At 43.3% G+C, this 11,481-nt stretch overlaps 1 protein-coding gene across 11 annotated transcripts in view; it reads left to right on the plus strand.

Moving 5' to 3' along the window:
• Positions 1-11,481, plus strand: part of UNC13B (unc-13 homolog B) — a 190,682-nt gene that overhangs the window by 129,706 nt on the left and 49,495 nt on the right. For 2 of the 11 annotated variants that reach the window (XM_076008823.1, XM_076008824.1), the window contains exon 1: positions 1,591-5,331. The exons of 8 other annotated variants lie outside the window; for them this stretch is intronic. The gene's annotated coding sequence lies outside the window, so the exon portion shown is untranslated. Of the gene's footprint in view, positions 1-1,590; positions 5,332-11,481 lie in introns of those variants that run through there. One more of the 11 variants, XM_076008825.1, reaches the window with a different exon arrangement.

Consider the following 11,481-nt stretch of genomic DNA (forward strand, 5'->3'; position numbering starts at 1 on the left):
TTATGGATTCCAAGGACCCTGTGTCAGAGAAGAGAAGTCATCTCTGCATGAGATGGGTAAGCTGACAGCCTAGGGCTGTAAACATGAATGCCAACACCAACATTAGGCTTGCTCTCAGCATTCCTTACTTTGTAGGCTAAGTCTAGCACTCTCTCCTGACTCTAGCTGAGTGCTTCCCTTTTTCTTCACCATGCATCCTGTTACTCTGTCAGAAATCCCCATCTAAGGATGGGTCTCCCTTCAGCCTTCTCTTCCCTTTTATATATTAGCTAGTTTCCTATAACTCAATACCTCATGTCAGATATTTTTGAATACATGGAGAATCTTGTAGGAAAGACCTACCTCTTTGGGGTCCCTTCATTGAGTCTTAAGACACTTGAGACTCGTGTGCTGGCTGGGGATATATTTCTACACATTTATAGAAGTGGTCCTAAGCCAAGAAAATTCTCCAGATTTTGGTTTGGCCTAAGATACATCTTAGAACAAGCCACAAAGAACTGAAGGGGATATTTGATCAATATTAAGTCAGTCTCCTTTTAGTACAAGAGGTTCACTTCTCCATAACATTTCAAACTTTGGATTCCCTTTAGAGAATCCTCAGCGCATGGCTCCTTGGCTTCCTTTGGGTATGGAGTTTGAGGTAGGACCAGTGCACTCTGTAGATTGGACTGGGATGTGTACAGACAGATACTAGTTCAGGACCTGCATCAGCCCTAAATCTGGGAGCTGTGACTTTTGACCAGGTTTATGTGAGAGGGCAATAGACATACAGATTGCTCGATTACAAGGTTTTAATCATTTGATCCTGAAATGGATATGGGGCCATACTCTTTAGAGGTACAGGCCGAAAAGCTAACTGGTTAGCTGGGCAGTCCTGAGCAGTTTATCAGCCCTTTATGTTCAACTTTTTGCTAATGAGGGATGGTGCTTGACCTGATTGTAGGACTGAGATTTGTCAGCAATTTGTGACTCCTTAGGGCCTGCCTTGCAGCTTGTCAGGTCTGATTTAGGCAGCAAAGCAACTATGTCTTAGCACATCAGTAAAGTCAGCACATCTCTGCCAGGCTCCTCACTCCCCTAGGGTGGCATGCTCCTGAGGGAAGGAGTAGGATCCCCTCCCATTGCCCATCATTTTCTGCTGCATATACTCTCGCAGTTGGTTTAGGGAGGGCATAATTCTACAGGGGGAGAAAAGACTTTTTCTAAGCCAGAATAAACTATTTTCCTCGTTAAACAAATCCCAGCTCTGTGACCACTTGTCAGCCTCTTCATGTTGCTTCTGGCTTTCCTTAGTGGTAGAAAAGGAAAACAGTCACAAGCTGACTGCTCCATTGGCCCCACCTATCCTTTGTACCCTGTGTCTGTGATTTTTTTTTTTTTTTTTTTTTTTGAGACAGAGTCTCGCTTTGTTGCCCAGGCTAGAGTGAGTGTCGTGGCGTCAGCCTAGCTCACAGCAACCTCAAACTCCTGGGCTCGAGTGATCCTTCTGCCTCAGCCTCCCGGGTAGCTGGGACTACAGGCATGTGCTACCATGCCCGGCTAATTTTTTATATATATATCAGTTGGCCAATTAATTTCTTTCTATTTATAGTAGAGGCGGGTTCTCACTCCTGCTCAGGCTGGTTTTGAACTCCTGACCTTGAGCAATCCGCCCGCCTCGGCCTCCCAAGAGCTAGGATTACAGGCGTGAGCCACAGCGCCCGGCCCTGTGTCTGTGATTTTTGATATTAGAAGATAAGGTCAGGACTTGCTCATCCTGACCCAGCCTGTCTCTGGCAGTGACACCTGAGAGGGCAGGCCCGTTTGGAGCAGGCATGTTCTTTGCTTTCAGACCACTTATATCCATCCTCAGGGAGACTTAGATTGGTTTGTGTGATGGGGAAGAATTGTAATGGGTGAGGCCCTCCTCTAGTATCCCTGCGACACCACTCAGTTGCTTTAGCTGAAAATGAATTTTGTGCACCAGGTGGTCTTCTGACTAACCCACCCATTCAGCTCCCCTTTAGAGCTCCTGCAGCTCTGAACCTTCCCACAACTCTGCGTGAGTGTCAGTGTCTCATGTTGAATTTCCATCTTACTCATCTGTCTCTAGGCGAAGATCCCTGCAAAGATTTAAATCGGGAACCAAACCTTCAGAGTATTTCACAGCTTCTGGATAAATGCTTTTCCCTTCTTAACCCAATCTGTTTTTCCAGTTATGCCCAGCTAGCTCTTGAGCAGCCCTGCTTTGAGGAAGCTTCCCAATTAAGGTGGGTTCTGTGCTATTTCTTACCTCTAAAAAGCACCTCATCCATTTAACCTGCCCAGGCTTCTCAAGGGCCAAACCCACTCTGTCAAGGAGGCTAAATTGTTGTTTACATGGCTCCCAAAATGGAAGTTGCCTGCCTATCCCAAAAGGCTAGTCCACTGAGGAGATCTGATGTCCTTTGGTCATATGATGTTTAGCATTCTGTGAGCCCTGTGCAACAGTGGCAGAAGGAGCCCTGCCTTTTTTTTTTTTTTTTTTTTTAAACCAGAATTTACACTGACTGCTATTTACCACTTTCCCACTTATTCTCCTCCTGCTTTTGCTGAACCATGGGAAGGTGGAAAGGTAATTTGTGGTCAAAGCTGTATGAGCTCTCTCGTGAAGTTTGAAGATTATAACTAGACTATAACTAGAGATAGCAGATTTGTTGTGTCTCATTTGTTAAACATGTCTTCTACTGTCTGAACTTTTGTTTTTCTGGAAAGCCCCAGCTGCTTAGGAAAATGGGCTGAATGTGTTTGGGTGACAAGACAGGATCCTATTAGCCTGAGGAATGCCATCTGGAGGCCTCAGCCAGGTCTTGGGGATCTTCCCCAGATTTGAGAGTTTGAGCTTCTCCTCAGCCTAGGTAGCCCAGACCCAAGCCTGATAATGATAGCCGCTACTCTGGGCTCTTTGTGAGCGCTGCAGAGATGAAAAGGGAATTCTGACTTAATCAGCCTTCCCTATATTTCTTGTTTTAAACCCTTTACCTCTTTCTCCTGGCTGAAGTATGGGAAATACCACAGTAAATTGGCTGTGACTTCCACAGAAATTTTGACAGTTTTCAAGTTATTTTTTCCTCTGTATTTAGATGTGGTTATAGTTGTGCTGTCATCCCTTATCTCTTCTGTCATCCAGCCAGCTCCCAACTGGGTTAGGAGGTATTTGCTCTGCCATCAGTGTTGACTGCATAATGAGATGGATGGTTAAGAAATGGGTTGTTTAGCATTTCTTGGAATCTAAATTTTCTTCCTTGGTTGAGGGGGAAGCAATGTTATTGGAAGAAGGCAGTAGGGAGGCAAATGTTGGCTGTAGAATCAACCCTTTCTCCTCAGGATCGTGGATAAGCCAGAAAAATCATTCTTAATTTATAAGCTTGTTTTATCTACCATATAGGGCTGCCTATTCTTCAGTGACAGATCCTAGGATAGCCCCCATAGACTGACTACCTGATTCGTGGGCTAATCCTTTATTATAGATTGTCATGAGAACTGTTGCAGGGCAGCAGAAGTAGCAAGGTTTGAGAGCCTGGTTTGGGCATGCTGGGTGAATCAAACTTGCTCACCCACTGTTGGTCTAAGGAGGAGGAGGGCCTTTTCTCATTAGATCAGGTTTGAGGGAGTTAGAATAGGGAGCCTCTACACTGAGAAGGATTCTGAGGGTCTCTACTAGGTTCATCAAGTGATGTTTTTCCTGTCCTGTGGTTACAGGATGGAAAGGGATGTCATGTTTCATGAATTTGGCATTTTGTACTTCAGAGCTTCAAAGGTCCCTGGCTTATGTTTGGACATTATGTTACAGTGAATAACTTGAGTGTTATTTGAAGATAAGACATTCAGTTTCCCAATGAGTCCTAACTAGAATTGCCAAATTATTAGGAATTAGGGCCACAAGAGGGCCCTAATTGCCAAGGCAGTGACTAGGGATAAACAGGAAGCTGGGTGAGCTGAACTGGATTCTACTGCAGAAGTCTGGACCAAAGATGGTTTTAGAATCCAGAATTAGCCTTGTTTTCATAATCCCAAATTTTGGGGCTATTATTGGCAAAGGAGAGTTGGAAAATTTGGGATTATGAAAACAAGGCCCAGAACCTTAGACAGCTTTTTGGTCAGTGTGGTATCACTTTAGATTACTTAGTTCCTAATTCTGGATTCTAAAACCACCTTTGGTCCAGACTTCTGCAGTAGAATCCAGTTCAGCCTACCCAGATTCCTGTTTATCCCTAGTCATTGCCTTGGCACAGCCTAAGGCAGTTCTTGTTTTCCAGTTGCTTTTCTTGCAATGGCTGTTCAGGAGGAACTGGACTAGATGTCTATTCCAAGAACATGGCTCTTTGATGTTAACTGCACTTGTGCACTTTACCTGTCCTTCAGTTTCTCCAAATGCCAGCAGCAGATTATATACATGTAAAACCAACCAACCAACCTAGAGCCTGCCTCAGTAGAAGGGAAGACTCCCTTTGTATTGTGCTCCAGCAGCTCCATAGCAAGAATGCTGTGTTCTGGCTTCCCTCTGAGACTGGGGTCTCCTCAAAGTATAGAGCTCTGTCTTCTGTCTCTTTATATCCTGTAGCCCAGACATGAGAGGTGGATAAGCAGGGGAGAAGAAAGGGAGAACGAAGGAAGGAAATGGGGGAGGGGAGGGAGTAAGATCTATATTTAGCGAGAGGGAGAGACACTCACCAAGGGTGTGTGAGTGAGCTTGCTGGCAAGGGTTGTGTGTGCGTGAGTGTGTTGGGAAGGGGGTGTGTGCGCCAGGAACGTGTGAGGAAGGCTGGTGCCCTATGGGAGGTTGCAGGCAGGAAGCAGCTGGAGAGGAGGAGGAGCAGCAGCAGGAGCAGGAGCTGCCCTGCTTTCTGTCTCAGTCTCAAAGCCCGGAATCGATTGAGTTAGAATTCTACATCCAGTTGAAGTTTGGCTGCTGTTGCTTATAGGCTGGTCGTCAGAATCCCCCTCCGCAGAGAGGTGTGGACCAGATTGGATTCCTAGATTTGCAGCCAGCAAGACTCCTGCCCAGCTTCACTGAGGGGATTTCTCAGCGGGGCATTGTTCATATCATCAACTTTGTGCTGTGGAGCCAGCCAGCTGGATGCAACTGAGAATAATAGCTTCTTGGCTCTGTTTGTCGGTTGGGCAAGCAGCAGTGTTGTGGCTCAGAAAGTTCATCCTGTGGCTTCTCTGTCAAACCAAGGAGTGCTTCTGGATGGATTTCCTCTTAAAGACAGCACTTGCATTCTAAAACTTGAGAATTAGTGTTTTAATGTGTTTTGTTTTGTTTTTTCTTTTCATTTTCTTAACCCTTATTTTGGTTGCGACAGCAAGGTAAGTGATGTTGAGTGTATGACAGAGTCTGAACGACAAGCAGGGACAAAAGCAAAGCATTTGTGGGTGGAATATGGAGCAGCTACGTTAATTACATAACTGCTTGAGCCAACTTGCTGGTGGGGGTCATTGTAATGAGTGAAAAGTAGCATATTCAGCACTGGGGTAGAATCTTCACGTGCATGTGTTTGTGTGTTGATAATCTGACCATCGATTTCCTCTTTGGTACTCTCCTGTATGTATACAAATAACCCAACCACTCTCTGTGTGCATACTCGTATACAAGTAATCTTTTTTTTCCTTTTTGAGAGAAACATGTGCTTATAAATAACCTGTCCATTCTCGTATATATGCATAAATATAGACAACTCTTCATTCACCTTATATGAATATACAAAAGCCATCTCTCTCTCCTTGTGCATACATATATAGAAATAATCTGTCCTTTCATCTCATGTGTATGCATGTACTCAAGTAACCTTTCTGTTCTTGTATATATTCTGTGTATATTCAAAAACCTTTCCATCCTTCCTGTCTGTGTGTGAGGGAGAGAGTGTGTATACTGTCATTCTAACATGAGTATTAATTCATCCCTCTCATGTATGCATATACCATATAAAGAAAAGTCTTCTTGAGTTTTCTCCATCTTGAGTATGTGCACACATGCACAATAGATAATCTGTCCATTGTGTCAAGTGTGTATGATGAAAGAGCACTAACTTTGTAGATTGAAGACTCAGTTTTAAATCCTAGTTGTACTCAGTGACCTTGGTCAAGTCATTTAGCCTCTCTGAACTTCATTTTTTCATCTATGAAATCAGAATAATAATTCAGAATAATAACAACCCTCCTGCTTCATAGGGTGGTTGTGATGATAAAATAGGAATCATGTAAACTGAAAAATTCTAAACAAATAGAATATTTTACTATGTGTCTCTCTGATTGTGAGTTGTGTAAGACAGCTTGGCTTTGACCCAGCTGCATTGAAATTATTCTCTTATCTGTGAGAGGTCTCTGAGTCTTCCATGTGAATGGGTAGCTTCTGCTGAAGTAACCGGGTTTATCCTGTGGTTTTGCCCACAGGAAGCTATATAGAGCTACTACAGGGTATCAAGAAAAGATTGGGTTCGGGGGAGAAAAGTTCTCATCTTCTGCAGGTCGGTGTCTTGCTACTTTGTTCTTTGTAGCCTTGAGGAGGATTGAACTGATGCAAAATGGAAATGTTCTCCTTCCAGCTAGGATGAAAGTGAGTAGGTAAAAAGATGAGTAAAAGAACAGAGAATTCTGCTGCCCTGAGATGATGGCAATATGCCAGGTTTGGAAGGCTCTCCAGAATATCTCCCACCCCCAGCTTCTAGACCTGTGCTGTCCAATATGGTAGCCACTGGCCACCTGTGACTGAGTACTTGAAGAATGGCTAGTCTAATTTGAGATGCATTGTAAACATAAGATACTTGTCAGATTCAAGAACTTAGCAGAGAAAAAAGAATCCCAATATATGATTAGAAATTTTTGTATTGAATACATGTTGAAATAATATTTTTTCTATTGGATTAAATAAAGTATGTTAAAATTAATTTCACCTGTTTCTTTTATTTGGCTACTAGAAATTTTTTAATTACATGTTTGGCTCACATTATGTTTCCATTGGACAGTGCTGCTCTAGACTCATCATTATCACAAGGGTCAGGGAAGCTTTTCCAACTGGAAGGGCAAATGGGAGCCATGGCAGGGCCTCTCTGCCAGTCTTGTGCTGGAGAGACACCAACTAACTGAAGTCTGGCAGAAGTCAGTGCTGCTACCTCCCTTTTTTGTTGTTGTTGTCCTGAGTGAGTTCCCAGAAAATTGTAAGTATAATTGGGGGAAGATTTCCACCTCAGATTTACAATGATAAAGGGTTGAAATCCATCAATGCAGAAGGAAACCTAAAACTTGAAGACAGCATGTTGTCATGGACATAGAAGTGGACTAGAAATTAGGGGACCTAGATTCTAATTCAGCTCTGCTATCAACTCATTTATTCTTTCCATAGCACTGAGTTCTCACTGTGTTCCAGGCTGTATAGTCAGCATAGCTATTGGGCAAACTCTCGGTAGCTAGGCATTGGGAGTTCAAATAACACATGGAGTTCAAATGTAATGGAATTCATGCCCACTGTGGGCCCTAAAGTAACAGCCTCTCATATAGGGGTCTGCCAAAGTAAAACAGATAACAGCAAGGATGTCATTGTAGGTCAAGGGCAATAGGGGTTTTGAGAAGCTAGAGTACTTGTCTGCCTAAAGACTTTACATTCAAAATTTAGAAACACACCATGATAACAAAACTATTTCATAGTCTAGATCCCAATGTAGTATGGGATTCCAGGCCTAGATATTCTCGAAAGAATTTGTCCAACTCTAACATTTCCTGATTTTGTGTTCTGATTCGTTTTATTCAATGACAGGAGTTTGGAGTTTTTTTGTTTGGTTTTGGGAGGGGGTTGTTTTTGTTTTTCAGCACAGGTGCTGTTCTAGGTGCTGAGGATACAAGAATGAAAAAAAAAAGAGTCCCTACTCACATTTTAGGATGCAGAGGTGAGGGAAGGAGACAAATAATGAACAAGCAAACAAATATATCATCTGTCAGATGGTAATAAGTTCTATAAGGAAAATATTAGAGTAAGGGACTAGAGAATGGGTAGTAAAGGGAGGGTCAGTGTTCAATCGGTAGATTTCTGTTCACGTGCCTGTTCAGTCTACTCACGAGAGCCATGAGGTAATAAGGAAAAAAGAGGGCATGATGAAACATTATTTTGACTTTTTTTTTTCAGAGACAGAGTTTCACTCTGTCACCTAGACTACAGTGGTATCATCATAGCTTACTGCAACCTTCAACTCCTGGGCTCAAGCCTCCTGACTGGGACTACAGACATGTGCCACCATGCCCCACTAATTTTTTCTATTTTTAGTAGAGACGGTGTCTTGCTCTTGCTCAGGCTGGTCTTGAACCCCTGACCTCAAGCGATCCTCTCACCTCAGCCTCCCAGAGCGCTAGGATTACAGGTGTGAGCCACCACACCCCGCCTATTTTGACATTTGTTAAAGATAGTAAAACAAACTATGTGGGAGGACTGCTACAATGGGGATTTATAGTAGGGGTGAGCAATTGAGCTCAACCCCCAATACAAAGAAAGGCGGGAATTTGTAGCCAAGGAACAAGGTGGGTAAGTGGATGGAAAATAAGAGGAAATATCAGTTCTGGCTAAACCGACATGACAGGCTTTTTGCTGAGGGCAGGCCAGGGTGATAAGATATTGATGAGAAATTTGGTCAGAAATCAAGGGTGGGGGATTTTCACTAAACTGACACAGCAGGATTCTTGCTAAAACTGGATTAAATGGACCCAGGACAGAGCCCAATATCAGGGGCCTGTTCAGAAAAAGGACTCAGAGGAGCCTGAGTCAAATTTGGTCAAAGAAGACAGTTTGTGTCATGAGTCAGATTCTAGGTATGCATGTATTTATTGTATGGTTTGTTATAATCCTTAGTATAATGAACCTTGGTACCACTGAAAGGGAGCCCTGGGGAGGGCACAGAATATCCAGCTCTCCTGGCTGGTATTCAGTCTTCATTCTGGGGACTAAATATGCCAGCCTTCTGAAGGCTGGGTCCTTGCATGCCACTATATCATAAGTGTATGTCACCCAAGGTTCTCTCTCTTTTCTGGCCTATACATGGAGCTCCTCTTAGTGCTGCTGAAGAGGGATGGCAAATCCTAGGAACTGCAGAACTGGGACCTTGCTAAACCTTCAATCTAGGGCATTCCCTATTCCCTTTGGCTAATCTCCCTCTCCACACCTTGTGCCCTGATCATTTTCTTCTGACAAGATACTCTGTAGGCATTGATTCTTTCCCAAAGATTAATATCCTAAGAGTCCCCCTACCTGGTTGTAGAAATCCACTTATCTTACCATATTAACCATACAGCATACGTGGTAAATGGCCCAGGAATGATCTGTCCTCTATGAGTGGGTCAGAGCTCTTGGCTTTCTGCTTGCTGGGATTGTTTCACACAAAGCGAGAGATTGCTTGATTTGAGACCTAGCCTGTTCCCAGAGGTACCCCAGTTGTTTCCTCCAAGCCAAGATTTGGGTCAGAAGCAATTTTTACAAGGAATAATTATATTCCTAATCATATTTATTTGACAAGTCAAAGAGAGGGATAAAAGAACCAGCCATTTCAGAAAACTGAGGGTTTTTATTTTCTCTTGATGTTTTTTTATTGGTAGGCTGATGCTGATGCCATGTGATTTAAGGGGTTGACTCTCTGTTGTAATTCTCAGCTGCCATCATTAAAGCTTTAATCTTTTTGATTAATTCATTCTGTTTTGATATGTTTCCTTTTCAAATGCCAATATCGCTTGAAAGGGCTGCCTTATTTTTCTCAGTCTTAGGCATTCCTTAGGAAAAGAGCACAGAAAGATACGGTCATTTCTTAGAGTGTGTATTTGAAATTTGAAAAGTTGACCAGAGTGGATAGGCCACCAGGATAGGGCAGAGTGCCAGCACTGGGTACCTTGAAGGAAATTAGATGGCTGGGTGGACTCCACAGCTTACTTATCTATCCCAGTTCAAACATTACTTATCTGGGCCTTGCCTACTCTGGTTCTGCTGGGCCTCTTATCTTCTTACTATCCCCTGCCCCTGGAATTAAATGCTTACTTTTTATTACAACTTCTGTTATAACATGTATCACTTTATATTGTGATTGTCTATCTGTCTCTCTCTCCAAACCTTAAAATATTATATTAGAGAGCGGGTACTATATTTTATATCCCTGGTGCATAGCTTAGCCTGGCACACCCAGTAAGTACTCATTCGGTTGAATTTACTTGGACATTAAATGGTCCTTCTTACGGTTTAGTCCTTGTAATTTCATTCCCGTGGACGATGGTAGCAAAATGAGGCTGGGAAGGAGGTAAATTGGGCTCCTGGCCTGAGAGTTGCCCTTTCAGCCCATGGTGGCTTCTAATATCCTATTGGGCTCTGAATAAAGTGACTGGTTGATTCTCTGGGCTTCACACTGAGCTCTGGCCCCTGCTTCAAAGCCTAAAGACTTTGATGACTGAGTGGTTTGGTTCTGTTAGGGAACCTGTATCAGCAGGAGGGATTTTTAAGTTTAGAGTTCATCTATGATCAGTGACTGCCAACTCAGAAGAAGATTTGGAGGGGTTTGTTTGTTTGTTTAATATGGAAGCAATTAAGAGAGAACAAGCAACCTCTCACTTATCTTTGGGGCTGGGAGAAGTTGCTATGGCAGCTCTAGTTGGGAATTTCCTATTTGTCAGTAACATGGGGAACCAGGAAGCTCCACCTTTAGTCCTTCAGGAGGCCATCAGAAAGGGCTCTGAATTCAATGGCTGTGCCATTTTACCCCCTGTGTGGTTGGCCAGCCAGTGTTGTGACACAGCAGTCTGGGACGGGGATACCTGGTAAGACTGTCTAGGAGGTTAGGCCAAGCCTGTGTGGAGTATTGAACTTAGGGATAGAAGCAGGTAACCCCAGGCTAACCTGGCCTGTGCTGAGGCAGTAGCAGGAGAATCAGCTTCATTTTTGTTTCTGACAAACCATCTCATCTGGACCAAAGTAGGGCTAGCCTTGGGGGACCTGGCAATGAAATCTGGGCCTCACCAGCATTAGAAAGAAAAATCTGGCCTCTTGTAGCCATTTGCCCCTTCCTCATGCTTGCAGCCTGCCTAAGAAAGGATGGCAGGCCTCCTGAAACCTGAATGAAGTATTGGGAGCTGAATGATTTGTTCCTCCCTTTTCTTACCTTATAAAGAAGACTTCTAGGAGAAAGCAAGACTAACTCAAAGGATTACACTCTACTAGTGGGATTCTAGGCACTGCTGTAGGCCATTAGGAAGGACTGGGAAAGGTAGGAGTTGGGGAAGGGGTATAAGTCATAGTTCACTCAAACCATACCCTGTAGGCGATTGCATGCTTGTCTTAGACATTGATTTCCCTGCTTTTGTGGCTCAGGGACTTGCCATGTGAGTAATAATAACAATACTGTAGTGCTTTTCAGTTTACTATGGTACCAGTCTCTTATTCTAGCTTTATAATATTCCTGTAATTGTATTCCCTACTTTACAGATGAGGAAACTAATACA

Source organism: Microcebus murinus, chromosome 12 (genome assembly GCF_040939455.1).
Source record: "Microcebus murinus isolate Inina chromosome 12, M.murinus_Inina_mat1.0, whole genome shotgun sequence".
Lineage (NCBI taxonomy): Eukaryota > Metazoa > Chordata > Mammalia > Primates > Cheirogaleidae > Microcebus > Microcebus murinus.